This window comes from Myotis nattereri (assembly GCF_964212035.1).
Source record: "Myotis nattereri genome assembly, chromosome: 11".
NCBI lineage: Eukaryota > Metazoa > Chordata > Mammalia > Chiroptera > Vespertilionidae > Myotis > Myotis nattereri.
The window spans coordinates 51,422,042-51,445,079 of NC_138086.1; the positions used below are offsets into that span (position 1 = coordinate 51,422,042).

Here is a 23,038-nt window from a genome sequence, read left to right on the forward strand (position 1 = left end):
TGGGGCCCTGATCAAAGACCCTCAGCCCCAAGCCCCGCCATCAAGGTGCTGGGGCTGCTGGGGGTATCAGAGACACAAACCCGCAGGCCCGGCACCCAGCAGACCCAAGGCCTTCGCAGCAGCGCTAAGGAGCAGCAAGCCGAGCGGTAGGAAGCAGCAAGCAGGTGGGCAGTAAGGAGGGAGAGGTCCCAGACTGCGAGAGAGCACATGCTGGGCTAATGGACCTCCCACCCATCCCCAGTGCACGAATTTCATGCACCGGGCCTCTAGTATATATATATATATATATATATATATATATATATATATATGATTGAAAAAGAGAAATTTGGAAATGAAAAATGGTATCCAGGTGTAAAGAATTCTGAATAATTTATTGCACAAATCTCCCTCTGTTAGCCCATAATATTTTTTCTAATTTCAATTTCAGTTATATATTTTATAAATCATAGCCTATCACAAATATGTGAGTTAATTATTAGATAGCCATTTTTCATTTTTTACTAATTGAGACGTAGGTTTATGAGGGATGGTTTATAGTAGTTTACTTTGAAAAGTTTTCTGTTTTCTTCTTAATTCTATATAACAAAATATTTACTGAGCTTTTAAATAGGCTAAAATATATTTGTAGATGACATGATAGCTGAGTATTTATAGCATTTTCATTTATTCAATTGTTTTGCATATATGATACAGTGGGGCCTTGACTTGCGAGTGTCCCGACTAACGAGTTTTTCGAGATAGGAGCTGTCTGGGCCGATTTTTTGCTTTGAGTTGTGAGCTAAAATTCGGGTTATGAGCCAGCTTCAGATATCCCACCGCTAGTTGGCGCAGTGAACGTCACAGTGAATGCCACACATCAGCCCAGCATCACGTGTCTCACTTGTTCACTTTTTGATTTGACATATGAGTAATTTGAGTTACGAGCTCCGTCACGGACGAATTAAACTCGTAAGTCAAGGCCCCACTGTATATGGTTTCTTTTCATTTTAACTCTTAATAATTTTTCTTTTAATTTTTAATTCATTATAACCCTTTTTGTGAAACAGTTTCAAGGATCAATTACATTTATCCTAAACTGAAATGAATTAAGATTACCAGTTTCTGAATTAGCTTTTCCTATTGCCCTGTATTTAATAGGATTTAAAGCTAAATATAATGTACTTATACATAAAGCATGTTCCCACTTAAAAGGAGTTTCCTCTAATTCTGTCTCACTTTCTAGACTGATCTCGTGTAATATTAAGAAAATACATAATCAAGAATTGGTTTGACATTGTGAGATGACTTGGTAGCTGACTTTTACCATTGCACATAAACAATGCACTTATTCTCAATCACAGTATCACTTTCAGCCAGATAACCACTAAAATCACTGCACTGTGGTTTTCTGAAAATGCCATAATCCCTCAAATGCCACATTAAACCGAGAGAGAAAACCATCAGTAGTGCCCGCACAGTTATGTAGAAGAATGGGCCATGAACCAAGTGAAAAGATGTTCTGGAAGAACAGTAACCTTTCCCTTGATGTGTGCATTTCCCATTACGTTTTTGACACAAAATGTTGCAAAATGATTTAATGGTGGCATTTTGTTTTGCTGACTCCTTTTTTTCATTAAAACGAAGCCCAAGTTAGGATAGGAATGTAGGGGAAGAGTGACCAAGCACTGAATTCTATTATATGAATCTGTTTTCAAATTAAATAAATAAAATATTTTTTAGGATCACGGCTTTGCCCTTTTTACACGTTAACTGTGATAAACAAATCACTTAGTTGTATTTATATCTTCACAACGATGTTATTTCTTTAAAGTTAATTTTTTCTCCATTTTTCTCTATTTTCTTCCTAGAAACCCCCTGATTATAAAATGGCATGTCAATAAATCAGGAAAGCTTGGTTTAGTAATTACATAAACCTCACCTACTACATGTAACTCAGTAGTGTCCTACTTTTTACTGTCACTTTGTATGTGTAGCTGATTATGCAAGAAAATAAAGTAGGAATAAACTCAGAGGTCCAAAAGATTAATGCCTGCTAACTTTGACAGGATACATTTCTATGGGGAATCAAGTCATCATGTTGTCCCACATAAAACTAGTACAAAGCTATGTACTAGCAATATTTACTGTAAACCTATATTAAGGATAACTGTCTTTAATATACTATATTATTTTTAAATATATCTTTATTGATTTCAGAGAGAAAGGGAGAGGGAGAGAGAGATAGAAACATCAGTGATGAGAGAGTATCATTGATTGGCTGCCTCCTGCATGCCTCACACTGGGGATTGAGCCTGCAACCTGGGCATGTGCCCTGACCTGGAATCAAACGGTGACCTCCTGGTTCATAGGTCAATGCTTAACCACTGAGCCATGCCAGCCAGGCTATTTTTTTTTTAATCTTTTTCTGTTTGATTTCTATTCAAAGTGAGTTTGCTAGGACCGAGTATATGTGTATTTTACATTTTAATAGATAATGTTATTTCATTTCCCAACAGACCCAAATATGTGACAATGTCATGGCACAGATTTTGACAAGTCTGGTGGATAGAAATTGGCATTTTGATTATATTTTGTGACTACCTATGAGGTGGAATAGTTATACATATATTGATTAGCCATCTGGATTTTCTCATCCATGTGTTGTCTTTCCATGTACTCTGCTTCTTTATTGAGGTGTTTTGCCTTCTAAAAAAATGAGTTTATCACATACTTTTATTCTTTGACATTTATTTAGTCTGGTCACTTCAGTGTAATTAGTGATCAATTCTTGGTACATTTCTTGAGCTTTGATCTTCACAGTCATATCTTTTTAAATTCTGCACCCAGCATAGCAGTAGTATTATATCTCATATATAAAACTGTTCATTTTATACATTTCCTAGACCTTGTTCTGATGTTTGGCTGTCTTAAATTCCTGAAAACAATTTTTGGTAACAATGTATAATTTATTGATATCAGATAAAATTGCCAACTGTAGGCTAGTTTTTCAGTGTCATTAAGTCTTTTCTTTTTTTTTCTTTAGAGTTTCATGATCAGATCTTTTTATTTAGATTCCACAGTTGTTTTCTTACTTGATTTCACCCTTGGAACGATCTGATCCCATCCAATGTTTGGAGTTTTCCATGTTGTTGCATTCTCTTTAGTGAAAGCAAGAAGGGTTTGGTCTTCTCTCTCTTTCTCTCCAGCAAGTCTGTTTTTTTTTATACTGGCAAATAATAACTCAATATATAATATAGAAATATTTATGTATATAAATAATGACATTGCTTACTTTCTACTTCATTGCTTGACTGTAGTACTCTAAGATTAGACTTGGAATTAGATTATATGTCCTCTTCTTGATTATTTTATTTATTGATTTGAGAGAGAGAGAATTTGTTGTTCCACTTATTTATGCATTCATTGGTTGCTTCTTGTATGTGCGTAACCAGAGATCAAACCCACAACCTTGGCATATCCGGACTTTGCTCTAACCAGTTGAGTTTCCTGACTAGTGCCAATTGCTGTTTTTATCAATACAATTTTTATTTACTCTAACTTTGTTAGTGGAACTAGAATTAGAAACTAGAACACAAATAAGTGACATGCCTTATCATGTATTTCAAAAGATTTATTTACTGCTAAATCTGGATTTTTCTCTTTAAAACCTTGCATGTTAGAAAGGTTCTTATGATCTTTATTTCCTTGCATGTATTATTACCTGAAAACTAAATGATCGGTTCCAGGATTTATCATTTCTCTCTAAAACAATACCTTTTCTTATTTACCCACATTGGTTATTATGCTATTTAATTCTACCTTAGACAAGGGTATGCTGTTATCTAACAAAAGTTTGTTTTATTATACCCTTACTTTAGTTCTTTGATGAAAGAGAGAAAGAAATTTAAACAATTATTAAAAAGTGAATAACACAGTTCCTTCAGCCTTTCTTTCACAGGTCCTATATTGTTTAATGCTTTATGGTTTTCCTTTAAACTGCAGATAAATACTCTGGAAAAGTAACTTTGAGAAAAGTATTATGGGTAAAAAGTGACAAGTTAGAGGTTGAATATTACTTCATGACTATACGACTAAGAATGTAACTGTATGATTTGACTTTAGTGTAAAATTGCCCATATATTCTGTGTATGTCATTTTTAAATACAAAAATTCATGAAGCCAAGAACTCTTTAGTGTGTCTTAGTTCACAAAGAGCAACCATTTGAGCACTGTGAGAACTGATAGATTGAACTACAGAAAAAGTAACTCTTTAAGTATGTTCCCTCTAAATAATCGCAAGTGGAGGAGTTCTGCCTTGAATGAAACTGTTAGGCACTCCCTGTAATTGCTCAGTAAATCAGATGGACACAGATGGCTGCACAAGGCAGATAGGCCTACCAGAGACTAAATCAATGGGATTCAGTCCATCCAAGTGAATTACATCAGTCAATAACTGACTGAAACTTCCAGATGCAAATTTCTCTTGTCAGATTACTTATTTGTGTCAATTATTAAAGAATTGAAAAATTGCCTGATTATATCAAGGACCTTCTGTGAGATGGCCTATAAATGTAGATCTTTTTTAAAAGAGAAGTTGAATTTCATGTAGAGCATTCAGCACTCTGACAAAAGATTCTTTGACTTTTCTTTTGAAGCTTTCATTTGTAAAGAAATCATAGAATCAAATTTTCCCTATTTTTTCTTTTCTTTTTAAAAATCTTTATTGTTGAGAGTATTATAGATGTTTCCCCTCCCCCCCCCCCCTCCTCCTCTACCCAGTTCCTGCCCAACCCAGGCCATTAAGGTTTTCAACTGATTGGATAAGTCCCACAGGCATACTCATACTCTTCCCATCCCCCCTCCGCCCTCCCTGCGATTCCTCAATCTGTTCCATGCTTCCATGCCTCTGATTTTGTTTTATTCACCAGTGTATTTTGACCATTAGATTTTTTTTCATTTATTTTGATTTTTAGGTTCAATTGTTGATAGATATGTATTTGTTGCCATTTTTATTGTTCATATTTTTATTTCTCCTCCCCCTCCTCCTCCTCCTCCTCCTCCTCCTTTTTCTTCCTCTTCCTTCTTCTGTCTTCTCCTTTCTTTTTCAATAATACCCTTCAACATTTCATATAATACTGGTTTGGTGGTGATGAGCTCCTTTAGCTTTTTTTTTGTTTGTGAAACTCTTTATCTGACCCTCAATTCTAAATGAGAGCTTTGCTGGGTAGAGTAATCTTGCTTGTAGGTCCTTACTATCTGGCACTTTGATTATTTCTTGCCATTCCCTTCTGGCTTGCAAAGTTTCTGTTGAGAAATCAGCTGACAGTTGAATGGGCTCTCCCTTGTAGGTAACTAAATGCTTTTCTCTTGATGCTTTTAAGATTCTCTGTCTTTAGCCCTTGGCATTTTAATTATGATGTGTCATGGTGTGGTCCTCTTTGGGTTCCTCTTGTTTTGGACTCTGCGCCTACTGGACTTGAAAGTCTATTTCTTTCACCAGGTAGGGGAAGTTTCCTGTCATTATTTCCTTAAATAGGTTTTCAATATCTTGCTCTTTCTCTTCTTCTGGCACCCCCATAATTTTGATGTTGGTACACGTTTATGCTTAATTTCTGACTGTTCGTTTTTCATGTCTTTGACATTCTCACTAGGATCCTTGAAAGTCTCATGAAGGTCTTTGAGTAACCTTATACCTATGGTTTTGAACTCGGTATCCAGTTTGCTTGCTTCGATTTCTTTCATATGTGACATGTTTCTTTGTCTCTGCATTTTGCCTGCTTCCCTGGATTTGTTTCTATGTATTAGGTAGAGCTGCTATGTCTCTTGGAATTGGTAGAGTGGCCTTGTGTAGTAGGTGTCCTCTAGGGCCCAGTGGCTCAGCCTTCCCAGTCACCTGAGCTGGGCACTCTAGATGCACCCCTGTGTGGGCTGTGCTCATAATCTTGTAGTTGAGCCTGAATTGCTGTTGGCATCTCTGGGAGGAGTTGACTTCCAGACCAATTGGCTGTGATGACCAGCTGAGACTACAGTGGGAGCGCTGCTGTGCAGGAGGTGAGGCCCAGCTGTGAAGCAAGGCAGGCTGGCACTAGTGCTGGGTCTTGGGTCTTTTATTGATAGGTTTGGGGTATGCTGTCACCAGCTGCAGCTTGTTTGAGAGATTTTAGCAAAGCCTGAAGCCTGAGCCAGGACAGACCATTCATATGTAAAAGCTGCTACAAATAGGTTGGGAGGGGCTGCAAATTGGATGGGATGGGATCTCATGGAATCCCCTGGGCAGAGCAAACAGTGTGGGTTCCTCCTTTCCCTATTCTTTTATTTATTTATTTTTTAACATATATTTTATTGATTTTATACAGAGAGGAAGGTAGAGGGTTAGAGAGTTAGAAACATCAATGAGAGAGAAACATTGATCAGCTGCCTCCTGCACACTCCCTACTGGGGATGTGTCCGTAACCAAGGTACATGCCCTTGACCAGAATCGAACCTGGAACCCTTGAGTCTGCAGGCCAGCATTCTATCCACTGAACCAAACCGGTTAGGGCTTCCTATTCTTTTAAAAATAAGATTCCTAGGTTGATTATTTTCAAATTTATTTTCCTAATTAATTTCATATTCATTAAAGATATTAAAATCCATTCATTTATTCATCCATCAAATTATTATATGTTGTATATGATATCCTGTATATATATAAAAGCCTAAGCGACCGTTATGGCAGAATGACTGGAATGACCAGTCGCTATGACGTGCACTGAGCAGACAGGCAGGCAAGCAGTTAGGAGCAAGCAGGCAGGTAGGCAAGCGTTTAGGGGTGAGCGGTCCCAGATTGTGAGAGGGCGCAGGCCAGGCTGAGGGACCTCCCCTGCCCCCGGCCTCTAATATATATATATATCATAAAATTTAGAGGATCATGGGAATATTTCTAAAAGGAATCTTTCTATTAGAAATTTCTATTAAACCAAGGTGACATTTGAGTGGATCTTGCAGAATGACCAGATTTCAAAAGATGAATATGGCAGGTAGCAAATCCTTCAAGAGAATGAATGACAATGAAAAAGATACAGAGTGGAATTAGAGTCATGTGATGTAAGTTTAAGGTAGATTGGAGCCTGGATTCAGACTAAAGATACTTATAGTCTAATGGGGATCCACTGACAGCAAGAGGTAATATGGCGGATAGTGCTTTAGAAGGTTGATATTGTGGAGGCCTGTGTAATAAATGAATGAGCAGCTGGAAGTAGACCAGTTTGGAGGCTGATGGGAAAATAAATGAAGAGGATTCAGGAGACACAAATTCACACTAGAGGTTGTAGCAGATAATTAACTAAAATGGGGAAGCAAGGAAGAAAGGTGAATATTAAATGATACCGGCTGACTTTAATATAACTAAAGATTTTTCTCGATATCTGAAAATAGAGTGTTTCTGTGAAATCTTTCAAAAGCAGAAATGGTAGAAAGTGAAGAAGCAATTGCCATTAATTTATATGGAAAATTTGTTGAGCATTCCCAGATTCCAAAAAGAATCAAATAACATAAAACTTAAAATAACACTAACATATAATAAAAGCAGGAATGATATGATAACTATGCAGTCTGTATAAGGTAGAAATAATGTACAGTGTAGTTTCAAACAGAATTGGGAAGGCAGGGGGCAGAGAGCTGTGATGCTAAGCTAAGTTGATAGAGTTTGAGGTGGTGGGAAGTTCAGGAGACTGGGGTGTAGGAGAGAGAGGAAGAAGGCTATCTATTAGCATCTTATTGTTGTTTGAATCCATCAGGGCATGCATGTCACTAACACCTACGTCTTCTATGTCTACCTGACTTGATGTTGAAGGTCACTGATATGGAAGACTTGAAAATGACAGTATGCTTGATGTCTTTGCTTCATGCATTTTTCTCTCAGTTCTTTGTAGGCACTCAAAACATCCTCAAAACCTGCCCTAAATCTATGTGCCCTTTCAAAAACTCAATACTTGGTGTGGGTGCAGGAAAGTTCAATGCCTGCCCAGTATCCTTATTTCATTCACCATGTTTGAAAACCGTAATTATGTCCAGTTTTATGCTAAGTATAACACCCTTGGGAGTGCTCTTAGGCTTTCTGATACCTTAGAACACATCTTGCTAACGGGTACACAAAATAAATAGAGATAAAGCACAGATGCTCACAGACACAGTTCAAAGCTCTGGGTGCTCGATGCTGAGTGTTGTTCTAGGGAAAGGAGCTTGGTGGTGTCACTTTCACTGCTCAAGGTGCATGAACAGTTTGCTGCAGAACAAACACTGAATGCTATTTTTGCTCTTCATCTTTTTAAAGCAAAACTCATCTTTGAATTTATTTCTGTTAGTGAAACAGGTACTAATGTAGGTCTTTTGTAAAAGCGCAGTAGTGTAACCTGAACTTTTGAAAAGTGGGGGATACCTGTAACTGGAAAGAATAGTGATAGCGGTAACAGAAAGGTTCGTAGCTATATTTATATTTCAGAGACAAATACAAGAGATGAGTGGTGTCATAGGGGGTTGTGAGGTTTCTTTTTAGTTGTGTTTAATGAGAAATTTCCAGAACATATTTAAAGTTTTGGGATTATAAAGAGAGAGCAGAATCCAACTCAGATTATTTAGTAACTGTTAGAGATTTGTTTTACAAAACTTGAGCATCAAATCCTAACTCTCCTACCTGAAAGTAAATGACTGTGTCTCTGGATACTGAAGGTTTGTCTGATAGGAAATCGTCTATATCTATATATATAAAAACCTAAGTGATTGTCCGTCCATTTGACTGTTTGATCGTAGCTATGATGTGCAATGACCACCAGGGGGCAGACACTCAACACACAGGCATGGAAACATGGAAAAGACTGATGACTCTCAGAGGGAAGTGGGGGGAGGGTGGGAAGAGATTAACCAAAGATCTCATATGCACACTAGAGGCCTGGTGCACGGATTTGTGCACTGGTGGGGTCCCTCAGCCTGGCCTGCGGGGACTGGGCCAAAACTGGCAGTCTGACATCCCCCAAGGGGTCCCAGATTGCGAGAGGGTAAAGGCCAGGCAAGGGACCCCACCGGTGCATGAGTCCATGCACCAGGCTCTAGTATTCTATAAGAATGTAGGCAATGAAAGAATTGGGTTGATGTCCTTGGTTTAATTGGGCTAAGTCCAGAGAAATGTAATGACAAGATAGGAGATCTTTAAGATAAGATTGCTTAGTACTCTGTGGGGTTTTTTAAAGCTCTGTTTTGGTGATCAAAATATCTTTGTGTGTAAATAATATGTCTCTGCTTAGTTGAGTGTTAGCTGGTTCACATTAAGTAAAGCTGTGGGACATTTGTAATTTGTCTCCTACCCTCTTTATTAATTTATCTGTGTATTTATTTCGTTTTTAGCTTTTGCTTCCATGCCTCTTTCTTTGTGGTGCCTTCATGCCAGCTGAATTTGCCCTACTTTAAGTAGAGCTTCTTAATCTTTAGGATACATTCAAATCATCTGGAAGTCTTATACAACCACAGAGTTTCTGTTTTGGACGTTATGAGGTGGTGCCAGAGAATCTGTGTTTCTAACAATTTCTCAGTTAATGCTGATTCTGATGGTTTGAGGACTACACTTTGAAAATCATTGCTTTATCCCAGAAGTCTTTTAGCTTAAGCCCTATGATAGTGGCATTCAGCTTGGTTGCAATTCATCTGTAGAAAAAATTACAAACGATAACAAAAAGCCCACTGTTTGAATCAATAGATTGTAAATTTATGGAGTGGAGTTTGGGCATCTGAGGTTTTACAAAGCTTCACAGGTATTAGGTACCTAGTAGTACCTATGCCAGTTCTCTCCCAGGCCCTTAGCTTTACTCTTTTAATATACTAAATTCTAACTGTTTGGGGAAGACTTTAGAAAAGCATTTATTTAGCAAATAGTTATTGTATATTAGAGGCCTAGTGCACAGATTTGTGCACTGGTGGGATCCCTCGGCCTGGCAGGGGGCTGAGAGCTCACAATCCAGGACCCCTCGGCGGATGTCGGACTGCCAGTTTCGGCCCGATCCTCGGCCAGGCCTGATTCGTGCACCAGGCCTCTAGTATGCATATACAGGTAAGATCTTTGGTTAATCTCTTCCTGCACTCCCCTCTTCCTCCTTCCGTCTGAGAGTCATTAGGCTGTTCCATGTTTCCGTGCCTGTGTGTTGAGCATCTGTCCCCTGGTGGTCAGTGCACATCGTAGCTAATGGTCGAACAGTCGCTTAGGCATAGATATATAGATATAGATATAGATATAGATATAGATATATAGATATAGGTAGATTCATTTGCGCCTGATCCTGAATTTAGTCCTCCTCAATATACACAGGCGAACAACATAGGAATGTACTTGAGAATGTAAAAATCCCTTTTTTTTTTTTTTGCGTATGCTTACATATTTACTGATCTAAACCCAAGTGAGTGGGCCTTTTGGAAGTCTTTAGACTGGAGCTGTGCTTATGTAGGCACCTCATAACACCAAGAGCCCTGTTAGCTGTTAGCTGAACCTGATCATTGACTCATAGAGCTAATTTTAGTGAGGAGACTCAGTACTCTTGGCCAAAATGGTATAATGAAATGTTGAAGGAGGGATGCAGATAATTTCAGAATCATTTAAAGCTTTGCATCCAAAATGACAGGCCAGTTAAAAACATGTTTTTCCCTAACAGTGACCCATGAACCAGATTGACAATAACAGTGGCTCTAGACAGCTCTGAAATAGTGCAATATCTGATAATAGCTCTTACAGACCATGACCTGATATTTAAATTTTCTTTTTTTTACTATAATCAGAAAGTGCAATGCCGCAGTCCTGCCCAACAAAACTTTCAGGTTTTAGACTATAAGCTTTTATTTTCCCTTGTGACTTTCTCTTTAACTACTGGGATATTTTGAAGTATGTTGTTTTATTTTCAAATATTTGGGGGATTTCCCATTTGGCTTTCTGTTAATGATTTCTAGATTAATTCAACTCTGGTCAAAGAACACATTTTATATGATTTTGTTGAAAATTTCTAAAACATATGGCTGTTCTGTATTATTTGAAAATGAATTCATTGAGGTTTGTTTTATGACCCAGATTAAGGTCTATCTTGGTCCATGTGCACTTGAAAGGAATGTGTATTCATCTGTTGTTGAGTGGAATATCCTATAAAACTAGGTTGACAGTGTTGTTCAGGTGTTTTTATATACACTTACTTTCTATCTAGTTGTAATTATATACACTTACTTTCTATCTAGTTGTAATTACTAAGAGAAGAGTATTAAAATCTCCAACTATAACTATAGATTTGTATGTATCACTTTGGAGTTCTATTAGTTTTTGCTTTATACATTTTGAATCTCTTTTGTTATTTCTTTTTGCTGATTTGACCCCTTTATCAATGTAATGTCCTTTTTACCCAGATAATGTTCTTGCTCTGCAGCCTACTTTGATATTACTATAAGCGCTACAGCTTTCTTTTGATTGCTGTTTCCATGGTATATCTTTTATTCTCCTTTGTTTATCTGTATCTTTATATTTAAAATATTTACGTGTGCACACATAGGCCACATTAAAGTGGATTGGATTTCTAGTAAACAGCGTATAGTTGGAAATTGATATTTTATACAACCTGAGAATCTCCATCTTTATCTGAATTGGTTCCATTACTTAGAGTTAATGTAATTACTGATACAGTTGGGTTTAAATCTACCAGCTTGGCATTGTTTTCTTTTTATTCCATTTGTTCTTTGTCATTTTCCTTTGTTTTTCTGCCTGCTTTTGCATTGAGTATTTTTATGATTTAGTTTTGTCTACATTCTTGTCTTATTAGTTAGACCTCTTGACCTACGTTTTATAATATAAATCCTAATGTATCACCGATTCCCTTCAAATGTTATTTTACTACTTCACAAGTAGTATAAAACCTTAAAACACACAATGCCAGAGGCAGAATGAAGGCTAGCTCAGTCTTCATGTGAAAATCTTTTTCCTCTTCACATTCTCCAAGTTCAGTATTTATCCCATGTATCTAACTCAGCAACTTGTTCCTTATTGTTGGACTGAATAAGAATTGATGAAGTGTGCATACTTCCAAATCTTGGTATGTTTATCTCTTCCTCTATTTCTGTCTATCTGGCATTCTCCTTCATTTTTCCTTACCCCTGACCTATCAAAGGTGCTATGATGTGAAAATGAAGACTTTTAACATTTAAATTTAAAGAAAGAGCTGTGTGTGGGGAGGAAGAAGTATTTGTGAATCTTTGTATAACTGCTCAGTTTTTCTGTAAATCTACAACTGTTCTAAAAAGTAACACCTATTTTTACAAAAATAAAATCAGGTAAGTGAAAACATATATTTAAAATTTTTATTTGTTATAAAATTATACATACCAAAAAATTTCTAAAATATAAAAAATGTCTAAATCCATATAATTTTGTAGAATTTTCATACATTTTTATTTATGCAATTTTAATGATCTTGTTGAAAATTTCAAAACATATGGCCGTTCTGTATTATTTGAAAACTAAAAATGTCATAATAATTTGGGAACAATTTTCCATCATAACATTTCTTGATATCCATTTCCTCTTTGTCACATTCTTGTGGCTTCCTTAAGGCCTTTCTCAATTTTTGTTTCACTATTCTGTACTACATTATTCTGTATACCTTAGCTGCTTCATTATTTCCTCTTGCCTTCTTTCTGTTTTTCTCACTTCTGCTTAGCCCTCTTTGGACCTGTTTGCCTTGACTTTCCTTATTTTTATTGCTAATGTATGACCACATTCTGTAGACTTAATATGTTTTAATTCCCCAGCCTCTGGGTCTTTCTCTTGCCTGATAAATTGATCAAAATTGAAACTCCATTCATTGTGGAAAGCCCTCCGGTATTCTACCTAATATTCAGAGAAGGCCATATGTTCTCTGCTTCTTTATTCTCCACTGAAATCAGCTGTTCCTTACTTTATTCTTCCGAATAACCATCCTTCCAAGGCTGTCTTGAGCATTTACTAAGCAATCTAGGGTAACAGAGAGGTCTTATAGCACAGAACAGTTAAAATCTAAAATCAAATTCTTTACATAACTGATCTTATAAATTACTTGGCCATATCTATCACCAAGAATGTGGCCTTTTCCCATAAATCTGGCTTTATAAAATCTATGGTCACTGATTTAAGTTAATGTCATTAGACCTAAACTGATGCTGCATTGTACATCACGAAGAGAAGAGATTCTAAAGGGGAAATTAGAAAATAAACTGGGTCTTGTGAAGGAAACTACTTAAAAGTTATTTTTAAATAGTTTTTCTATTAGTAAAAATTGGGGAAGAGATGTTAAATTTTCAAAATATTTGTATTTATATAATGAAAGTAGCCAAACTGCCACTTAATTTTTCTTATTAAGGTGGTATTCTGATAAAATTTGGGCTAAAAAGGAAATGTTTACTTAGTGTAATTTTTCTTTTATAATTAAGTTGATTTGATGATTGTTAGACGTGTGGAATGGTTAGCCTGTCTCACAAATTTAGTATTTAATGTGTGACATCCCTTGACTTTCAAAAGCTATTGAAACATTAAATCTTTTAATAACTTTTCATGATTCATAATTTTTTTGGAAGCCCAAATTTATTTCTACTTAAAAAATGCTCAAGAAACTTTAAAAAGGCCCTAAAGCCCAAAGGTGTCCAGATTTAATTTAAGACCATCCTGAGGTGGTGTCCATTGGTTTCTCTTTTTGAGGCATCAATTTGATCCTTGTTAATGAAACACCCTGATAATTCTCATTGGATCGCCACTGGCCCATGCGACTCCCAGTATCCGTCATAAATGGTCATCAGGTTATGAACGATGCGAAATGTAATACCAGAAGTAATCACGAAACGTCTGCAGATTCTACTTGAATATCCTTTTTGCATTATTCTTTGCAACCAGGCCCAGTGATTATTAATTTGAGTAGCGGAGATCATGATGAGTGTCACCTGCAAAGACTGGTTTTGAATGCAGCTCTTTCAGAACAGAACCCAGCAAACAGCCTTCAAGATAAAACACCCTCCTTACTATTTTTCATCTTATGTGTTAACATTTCAATTTTTAAAATTAAAAAAAGTAAAGTTAATTATTAAAAGTAAAGAAAACAGAAGCCTGAACATCGTATACATTAATTACATAGTGAAGTGTGGTATTTCTGGAGTATACAATTTTAGAGTAGTAAACATCATAATTTTAAGCACATATAGCAATGAAATGTTTCTCATTTCACTCATTTGTTTTTAGTAAAATTTGCTTTTGTAATTTAAAAATTATTTTTAATTGCAGTGTGTTAATATTGCTAATTTTTAAAGAAGGGATTACTTATTATATACTCAGTTGTTTGGAAAGACTGGCACAGTGGTACCAATTCTAGATGAATGACCTTGAATTAAGTTACTTCTAAAGTTATCTTCTCATTTGTTAAATGCAGGCTCAACCTCATTTTCTCTAAAATTTTGTAACTTTTATAACTTAAAGAGATGCCAAAACAAACACTATACAGTCCTGAAAATGCTCTCCAACTCTGTTATTCCATTATTCATCCGAGACTTGAATTATCTGCCCAGTATCGCTACTAAGTGACAAGGAAGGAGCTTCTGCCGGGGATGGAAGTAGGTAACACATTCCATCTTGTGGCAGCTCAGACCATTGGCAGTTTTTCTCTCCAATAGAGCTGACAGGTCTCAATAATTTCAGTGCTTGGAATCATACAAAACAAGCATAATCCAGCTTCTAGTATTAGAAACCAATTGCTACTGTCATGTCCTCAATAATGCCATGGATAGGTTCTGCGACTTTAAATGAAAGCAAAACCAGTTTTACCATGGATTAATTGATATAAACAAGATTTAAGTTCCCACACATCCTAACAACATTATAATGAAACTATGTTCAATGAAATGTTTTTAGATGACCTGCAGTATATTCTCTTCTTATTTTTCTTCTTTTTGTAAAATCAAACATCCTTTTTAGCTACTCCTCCTGTATCAATGTTTTGATTTGTATTATTTTTGTATAGTTTTGGACATATGAAATAAAACTAAAGGTGAACAGAAATTGAAAATAAGATTGGATAAACATTTTGGAGTTGATAGATTTTGATATCTAGGTCATAATGTATAAAAATCTTATATTTTTAATTATAATTAAACCCAGACATATTATTTTAAAGACTTTATCACCTGAGAATTAAAATAAAGCTAATGTTAGACCTTACTATCTCCCAGACTCTATTCTCTGCTAAGTGTATTAGCTCATTCAGTTTTTTCAGTAGTCCTATGAGGTTTCACATCTCCATTTTGGAGATTAGGTAACTGAGGTACATAGACACTAAACATCATGAAATAAAAATTATTCCAATTATATATTGAAATTATACTATATAAATTATGTATTAGAATATAAATTATGTATTAGAATATAGTCCCTTCCACTGAACACTTCTACAGTGTTTGATAAATCTACTGTTCTTCATATTGGTTGCTGAGATTTATAGAGTGCTTATTTATTATGGACCAATGTGCTGGTGCCTTTTGTATTTTATCTCAAGTAATCTTCATAGCCACCCCATAAAATAGGTGTTGATTCCCTCACCTACTTTATGGGTGAGGAAAATTAGAAGGATTACTTGTCCTTGATCACACAACTAAAAATGGCAGCATTGGTATGTGAGTCTAGGCAGTCTTAACTGAGTAGCTCATGCTCTTGAAGGCATACTGCCTCACCAACTACACTGCTTTAGCATCATGGGGGGGGGGGGGGGGGGCGGGGGGGAGAAGTAGATGTTTCTTCTTAGCAGGCAATTCCAACTATATAAGGTACAGACTACATGTGCATACATCAGAGAAGTCCTTTGAAATGATTTAATTTCAGTTTTTCTGCATTAATTTGTAAGTGAGCATACTAAGTTCATAGGGAATGAAGACAAAGCTAAAACGTGATCTCTCAAGTACAAGACGGCAAGTCTTTTATCCCAGGATGATAGCAGCCAAGGAAGTCACATTGCTTACTCTGGCTTTAAGGGACATTTGGAATATTAAGTGAAATTTTAGGATGGAAGAACACTATTGATAGCTTTTTATCTTTTTTCAGAGTTAAACGTCAACTTACATTTAATTGGTGGTTAAAGCAGATTTCCTGTTACCCAGTGCATGTATATCCGTATTCCTATAGAAATTAAATACACGTATATCTTCAGTGTTGTCTGCTGGTCTCCATCATTTGTGCCTGTAATGAAGAGTTCATTGCACTTCTCTGGTAAATGATGTGGTTGCTTCCTCTTGCAGTGTGCTGACCTGGTAGTGCCTAACCTATAGACAAAGCAATGCCCAGAATATATGATTCAGGGTGTGCCTAAAGCTCTCACTGAAAGACTGAAGCACTGAGAAAAGTTAGCACATGTAACTATTCAACAAGGGAATTAAACTCTTCCTATCTATTTTCCTGTTATTCAGCAAGCGGATTTAACTCTATTTCTCATGTGTCGATAAGTACATTTCTCTGAAAACTCTGCCATTATATTCTTTATTTTCCTTGTACACTTTTGTTTTGGCTTTCTTTGGCGGTTACCCAGTTCAGCATGGTAGCTGTTCTCAGTAGTGCTGTGTTTGTCTGTGATTGTGCCACTTTTCACTTTCTTTTTCTCAATGGAACTTAGAAGCATTAAACACATCTCTCTAATAGTTAAATATGAAAATGAACTTTTTCTGTGATGTGTGACTACTTGCCAATTTCCCCTCACCTACACTAATATAAATATCTGAGTAAAATGATAAATTTTTATGTTTACCATAGTAAAAAAAAATATTCTAATCACTAAGCACCTAAAATTTCTCCTCTGAAATAAAGGAACAAAGGTAGCAAACGGATATATGTTAATAGGGGAAATCAGTACAAGAAACACTAGAGAAAGTCTTGAGAAAGAAATACAAGTTTTTGAGTTTTGAAAATTTGGCTAAAATTGGTGCATTTATAATCAATGACCAGGTATTTACAGTGTGTTGTATTCTCTGTTGTTCTTGTTGCACAATCCTCTAAAATAGCTAGTTAGGGATATAATTTTCACGGTTTTAACCAAACATTTCTGGTATAGTTTTTTGTTGTTTTTTTTTTTTTTTTTTTTAACAGAAGACAGTGTTGGCACAGGGAATAAGAATCACTTGAAAATTTACTCCCTAAGACTCTAGAGTTGGGTAGAACCAGCCCTGTACATATTGGTTTAGGTGTGCTTGTTTTCAGCACAGTTACATGCTTTCTCAAGGGTTGTTAAAATGCTATATTTGATGACAAAAAATAGCACACTGCTATTTTTCAAGACATTTATTAAGCAAATACATGTTTGCTTATGTAAATACAAACCCTTCATCATTTATTTTTGTTTTGTCTTAGTAAGATAAGACTTATTCTGACAACTAAAAGTAATAATAATTAAAGAGGAGGCAACTCAATGTTTCAAGTGAAAAATTAGTTCCATTTTAACTAGTATAAACCCTACACAAGATGTTGGCATTTAGGTTTAGGGTATGTATCTCTTTGGACCAGATCATATGTTATTTGAATCTACTGTGGTGTTGTTAGTATGTTTCATAAGACATAGTGCAGAGTGCTATGATCTTTAAATGTTAATGTTCTTTTCTTATCACTTTACTGTGTAGATACCCTTCATGAGACCCAACTCTGCCACAGCTCATCCTCGGAGGCAATCCTGGAAACCTCTTTTATAAGTGTGATTTTAAAAATGTGGATAACACTCTCAATAGAGTACATAAAGTAAAGGAGAACAGCTATCTTGTCCTTCCCATAAGCTTACCACTGCAAAAAGTTGCCTTTGCTTGTCAGGTTTGGATAGAATGTAATTGATTGGTTTGTTACCTGGACTGACAAGGCATTTAATTTGCCTGCGTGGACTTTTTGTCTTTTTTTTTTTTTTTTGCACTAATCAGGAATATTTGATATGTGCATTGTTGGAAAATACTAGATAATGTCTTGTCAGAATTGTCCTATTAAGTAATGTTTTCCCCTCTTGCTTCTTGGCAAATGATGATATACAGTATTTGGACTTACTGAAGAGCTATGGAAGCCTGTGGGACTTCACTGCAATGTGCTATTACTGTTGTTGATCACTACCAGTAACAAACAAGAAAGACGATGCTTTCCATTAGTCTGCTATTCTGCTTCATCCACCTCAATATAAATATTCATATATGAAATGCTACATTGAGAAACAACTATAGACTCTTACATTAAACATTATTTCTATTTATCATATTCAGTAGGAGTGAAAGACTTGTAAAGCATATGTATTCTAGTTTTGACTCATTGTGTGAAAGCGCTGATATTATTAGCATGAAATTTTTACAACTTCAGATCTGAAGCTCCTAAGTAAGAGTATGTCTGTGTTGATCTCTAGATATTTTTTAGTAAGGCCAAAATTTATTCAGTCCTTATTGACATAATACAAACTTTCTGTATTCAGTATAATTTTATTTTTTCAACCTTAAGGATGAGGTTAAGAAATAAGGAGATACAAAGCTTATTGACTATACAAGTTGCCAGCTGAAAGATCTTCATCAACATCTTTATCTTTCCAGAGGTTTACAGAATTAAATTTTGATCTTCAAGCTGTAATGATCGAGGTTTAAGGCAACTACAGAAATTTGTTGAATATTTCATCATTCCATCTTGAACTGACTTAGAAGAGACTCTTTGCTGAAATTGAAATGCACATATACATGTAAATTGTCAACTTGCTTCTTGGAATTTCTTGATCTATAAATGTGGTTTTGGACATCTTTTCAGGTATAGTGGCAACTGAAAATAGTTTAAACTTTAGGAATAGAGTAGGCAATGTGATAGATAATCAAAAGCAAGTGTAACGTTACTAGTAATCTATAGTTATAGTAATCAACCATATTATTGGATAATAGTAATATGTACATAAAATATGTATAAACTGAGATTAAGGATTATCAAAAGATCTTATAACATTGGAGGAAAAGTATTACTAATCTATAGCAAACCAGTGAGCTTTTGTTTTAAGAATAAGAAAGGATTACTATTTATTACTACATAAGTTTACTAATGTTGATAATTATTAGTATTGGCTGGACTCCAGCTGATTTTAAGAAAAATTACACATTGCCATTTTCTGAAAAGAATGTGCTAATGTGTTATACCCTGGCCCTCCTTTGATATATGGTGAGAAATTGCTAGTGATAATTTTAGATTTCCTTAGAAATCATTAAGCCTTGTGGTTTTGGTATAACCATTAATCACAATCCCTTCCACCTTGGTTCTAATTAGAATACTACATTATCATTCTCTGTCTTGCAGCCTTCAGTGGTAGATAGGCTAGCCCTAAGAATATTTGTCACCCATCACAAATATAAACTGCATAACTCATAATTATTGGTCCTAGAAACAGGTATTTGGAATAAGAGAACTTCTGAAGGGAGTAGAAAACACTTTCTCCAGATAATCTAAATGCTTTCACAGTACAAAGTTAATTTTTACCATAATGGTCCAGTTGCTTTTCAAAGAAAATACTAATATGTGCTTAATAAAATATGGACCAATTCACAGACAATTGTGAGAGAAAACTGCACAAAAGATAAATGATGGTTGTTTGTTATGCAACAGGGAAAGAAAAAACACTAAAGTATCAGAAAGGAAATTAAATGACTGGAATTCAAGAATGACATGGTAGTATATAATAGTGGTTCTCGGCCTTTACAGTGCATCAGGATTTCTGCCACATTTCCCTTCTCCTCTGCCTTCTCCCTGCTTTATTCCCTCCTCCTGGCTCCCAGCAGTTTCTGATGCAGTGGGTTTGCAGTGAGGCCTGAAAATGTGCATTCCTATCAATCCCCAGGTGATGCCGATGCTGCCAGCCAGGGACACCACTTTGAGAACCATTTGTATATATTTTTGAAAGAATCATTGTGTTGTGATTGACATTGATTGATTGTTGTTTTAATATCCTTAAAAAGGTCCTTATATTTTTAAAAATATTTGTTTCTTTATAAAAATGTTTGTGGTAGTTTCATCTACAACACATACAATATCGTCTCTTCATTTTCATAAATTCAGTTACATGTTTATTTTATACCTATTATGAGGGAAGCAATATTTTAGATTCAGAAATGAATCAAGAAACATGTATCTTCATCCATAGTTCACTAATTCTTTTTGAAAAAAGATTTGAAATTAGGATATTTGAACATGAAAACAAAATTTAGCCTTAACCTTTATCCATTTTAAATTTAGAAATGATATTTCTGTATCATTAAATATCTGTTAATTATGTTTCTTGAATTTTTATCTAATTTTACATTTATGATATTAAAAACTGACTACTGACCATAAATAATAAGAATATTCACACCCATTATCGTATTTTCTTGGTTTTATATTCTACTACTTAATGAGACCACTCTCTTTTTATTTTTATTTTAATCTTTTATTGTTGAGACTATTACAGATGTCCCCTCTGTTCCCCCCCCCTCCGCCCCCCCTTTTAAACACTTAATACTCTTTATTTGACAAAAGTTACCACTGTTTTGCTTGATTCACAGTATGGCATATTTTATGAATATTTCACCAAAATCTATTCAAGGAATTTAGAAGGACTCTCTGCAGCAGAATGAAGTATTGACATTGTTAATTTTATTTTCTGAAATAGTTTTTGATGGGTTGTAACTTGTATAAGAGATTCAGCTTTAGTGCTGTATGGCATATGAAGGCAGAAATCTTTTTCTGTAATCTGAGTCAGCACTTTGTTAAGTTTTACATATACTAAGGATTGTGCATAAAAATATTTCTGCGATGGACATGCATTGCAAATACATTCTTAATAAAAACGTAGACCTCTTTCTCCCAGCACTCCCCCTAAGACTTTCTGCAGGTCTGCTGATAAGATTCACTGCTGTTCAGGCACATAAGAATTAATGAAATTGGATGCTCACGCTGGGCTTTGTAAATAAAATAAGATTGACCCCCAGTCATTATCTCATTTATCTGATTTACATTGTAAAATGAAGATCTACACTATTGATTAGGGCATAATTAGTTAATTATGAACAGGTAAATACAAAGTTATGTGGGGCTTGAGCACAGCAGGTTGTACGGCTGAAACATTTCCAGGGGCATGAGCAGATGGAGATCAGTTTATTAAAGAACAAAGCAGACGTGTTTCAGGTATGGAAATGTTGAATCATTCTCTCATGCTGTGAAGAGGTAGTTGACCTTACTGTGTATTTTTATATGAATTCTTTGATTTCATGTTTCATTTTTTTGTTTCACTTCTAATCTTGTAACCTGGTTGTGCAGATGTAGCTAACTGGAGTGATCTTGTTATTTAAGTGATCATTAAATATGAATTAGGATTTTGATAATTATCCATATATTTTTCCAATTAATATACTTTCATGTATAAAAAATAGTTCTGTCTTTCTTACCACTCTTTCATTCATTACTGGCTGTGATAAAAGTCTATAGTGGCACTAATGAAAAAAGTGTGTAAGGCCTTCACATTAGTCTTATATTTGTGAAATATGCTATAAAGACATTTTCTAGTTATTTTGTTTAGAAAATGCTTATATAAGTGGTTTGCACTGATTGTAAAATAAAAGAAAAAAATGTCTTTATTGATATTAAATGTTACTCTAATATTGTAGAATGCAGAATTTTGTGCGTGTTTGTATTATGTTAAAAGTGATTTAACTCATGGGCCACAGACCTGCATCTTCTCCATCTTTTAAAATGAGTAACTGCAGTAATTGGTTACTGTTCAATGAAAGAATCTTTCCCTCCTGGTTGACAGATCTGTGTAGGTGTTTAAGCTGCTAGTAAGATTTTGTTTAAGTAATGTTAATATTCAAGACCAATTCTTTTTATTTCTTGTATAGAACTTATTCATGGAATGATAGAAAAGTAAAAAAAATCCAATTTATGAATTCTCTCAGTATTTTTTTTTTTTAAGTGAACAGATGTAATAGTATCTATGTTTAGAGTCAGTATTGTATTTTACTCCATATAGACCTGGAAGGGATCTAAATAAAATGTTTTCATGACATAAAAAATAGCTTGATTATGGATCAACCTGATCATAAGAAAAGTACATTCCTTTTCAAATCACATGTTGGGGATATCGTTTCTTCCTGACATTTATCTTAGTTACAAATTATATGCATAGGACATGCACTTAATTGTTTCTGTTAGTTTAAAAAGTAGTTATTTAGTGTACTCTCCCAGTGAAATTATCAACTGGGTATTAGGGGAGTTAATGAAACCCTTTGGAACACTGGTTTTTAGCCTGTTTCTTGGGCACAGGAGGAAATAAATCAGTTGTCTCTCTTTGAATTGTATGTATATTCTCAGCAATCAGATAAACATGATCGATTGCTTGTTATATGGATCATAGGACATATGAACATAAATCATTTTCTTCCTCTTCTTTGTCTAGGGTGCTATACTTAACCATGTGCTAAGTAAGTATTTTAAATACATATAGAAATATGTTTATTTGCTCACTGTATTTTGTTAAATTATTGTGTAAAAGGCCATATATATAGCTGCTTTATTATCTGGATCCATTATTAATCTGATGCCTAGGAAATTGTATTTAATAAGAATCTAATTAAACAATCAGTTTTCCTTTTATCTTATAAATGGGATTCATTTAATCTCATTTAAAATTGTAATTTTAGAGTGCCCTATAGTGTTAATGTGTACATTATTTATTAGATGTTTAAAGGATACTTGTTTAAGCATCCTTTAGTTTGCATTTTATTAAAAATTTCATAGTGTTTCTTTACAGGTTCGTTTTATATTCTCTTTGAATATTTTAAGACATTTCCATCCTATTTAACATATGTGCTATTGGTATAATAGTCTGTTTTTAATACATAGACATTTGCATTATTTAATAAAGTATATTATTATATCACTATGCTTTTGTGGGTCAATGACTGCTTTTGCAAAAGATTTTATTCACTATTTATTTTGATAAATATATATTATATATGCGCTATAATTATG

General features: G+C 34.9%; 1 protein-coding gene across 1 annotated transcript in view; it reads left to right on the plus strand.

Moving 5' to 3' along the window:
* PHF14 (PHD finger protein 14) overlaps positions 1 to 23,038 on the plus strand; it is a 142,233-nt gene that overhangs the window by 76,404 nt on the left and 42,791 nt on the right. The window lies entirely within an intron of this gene.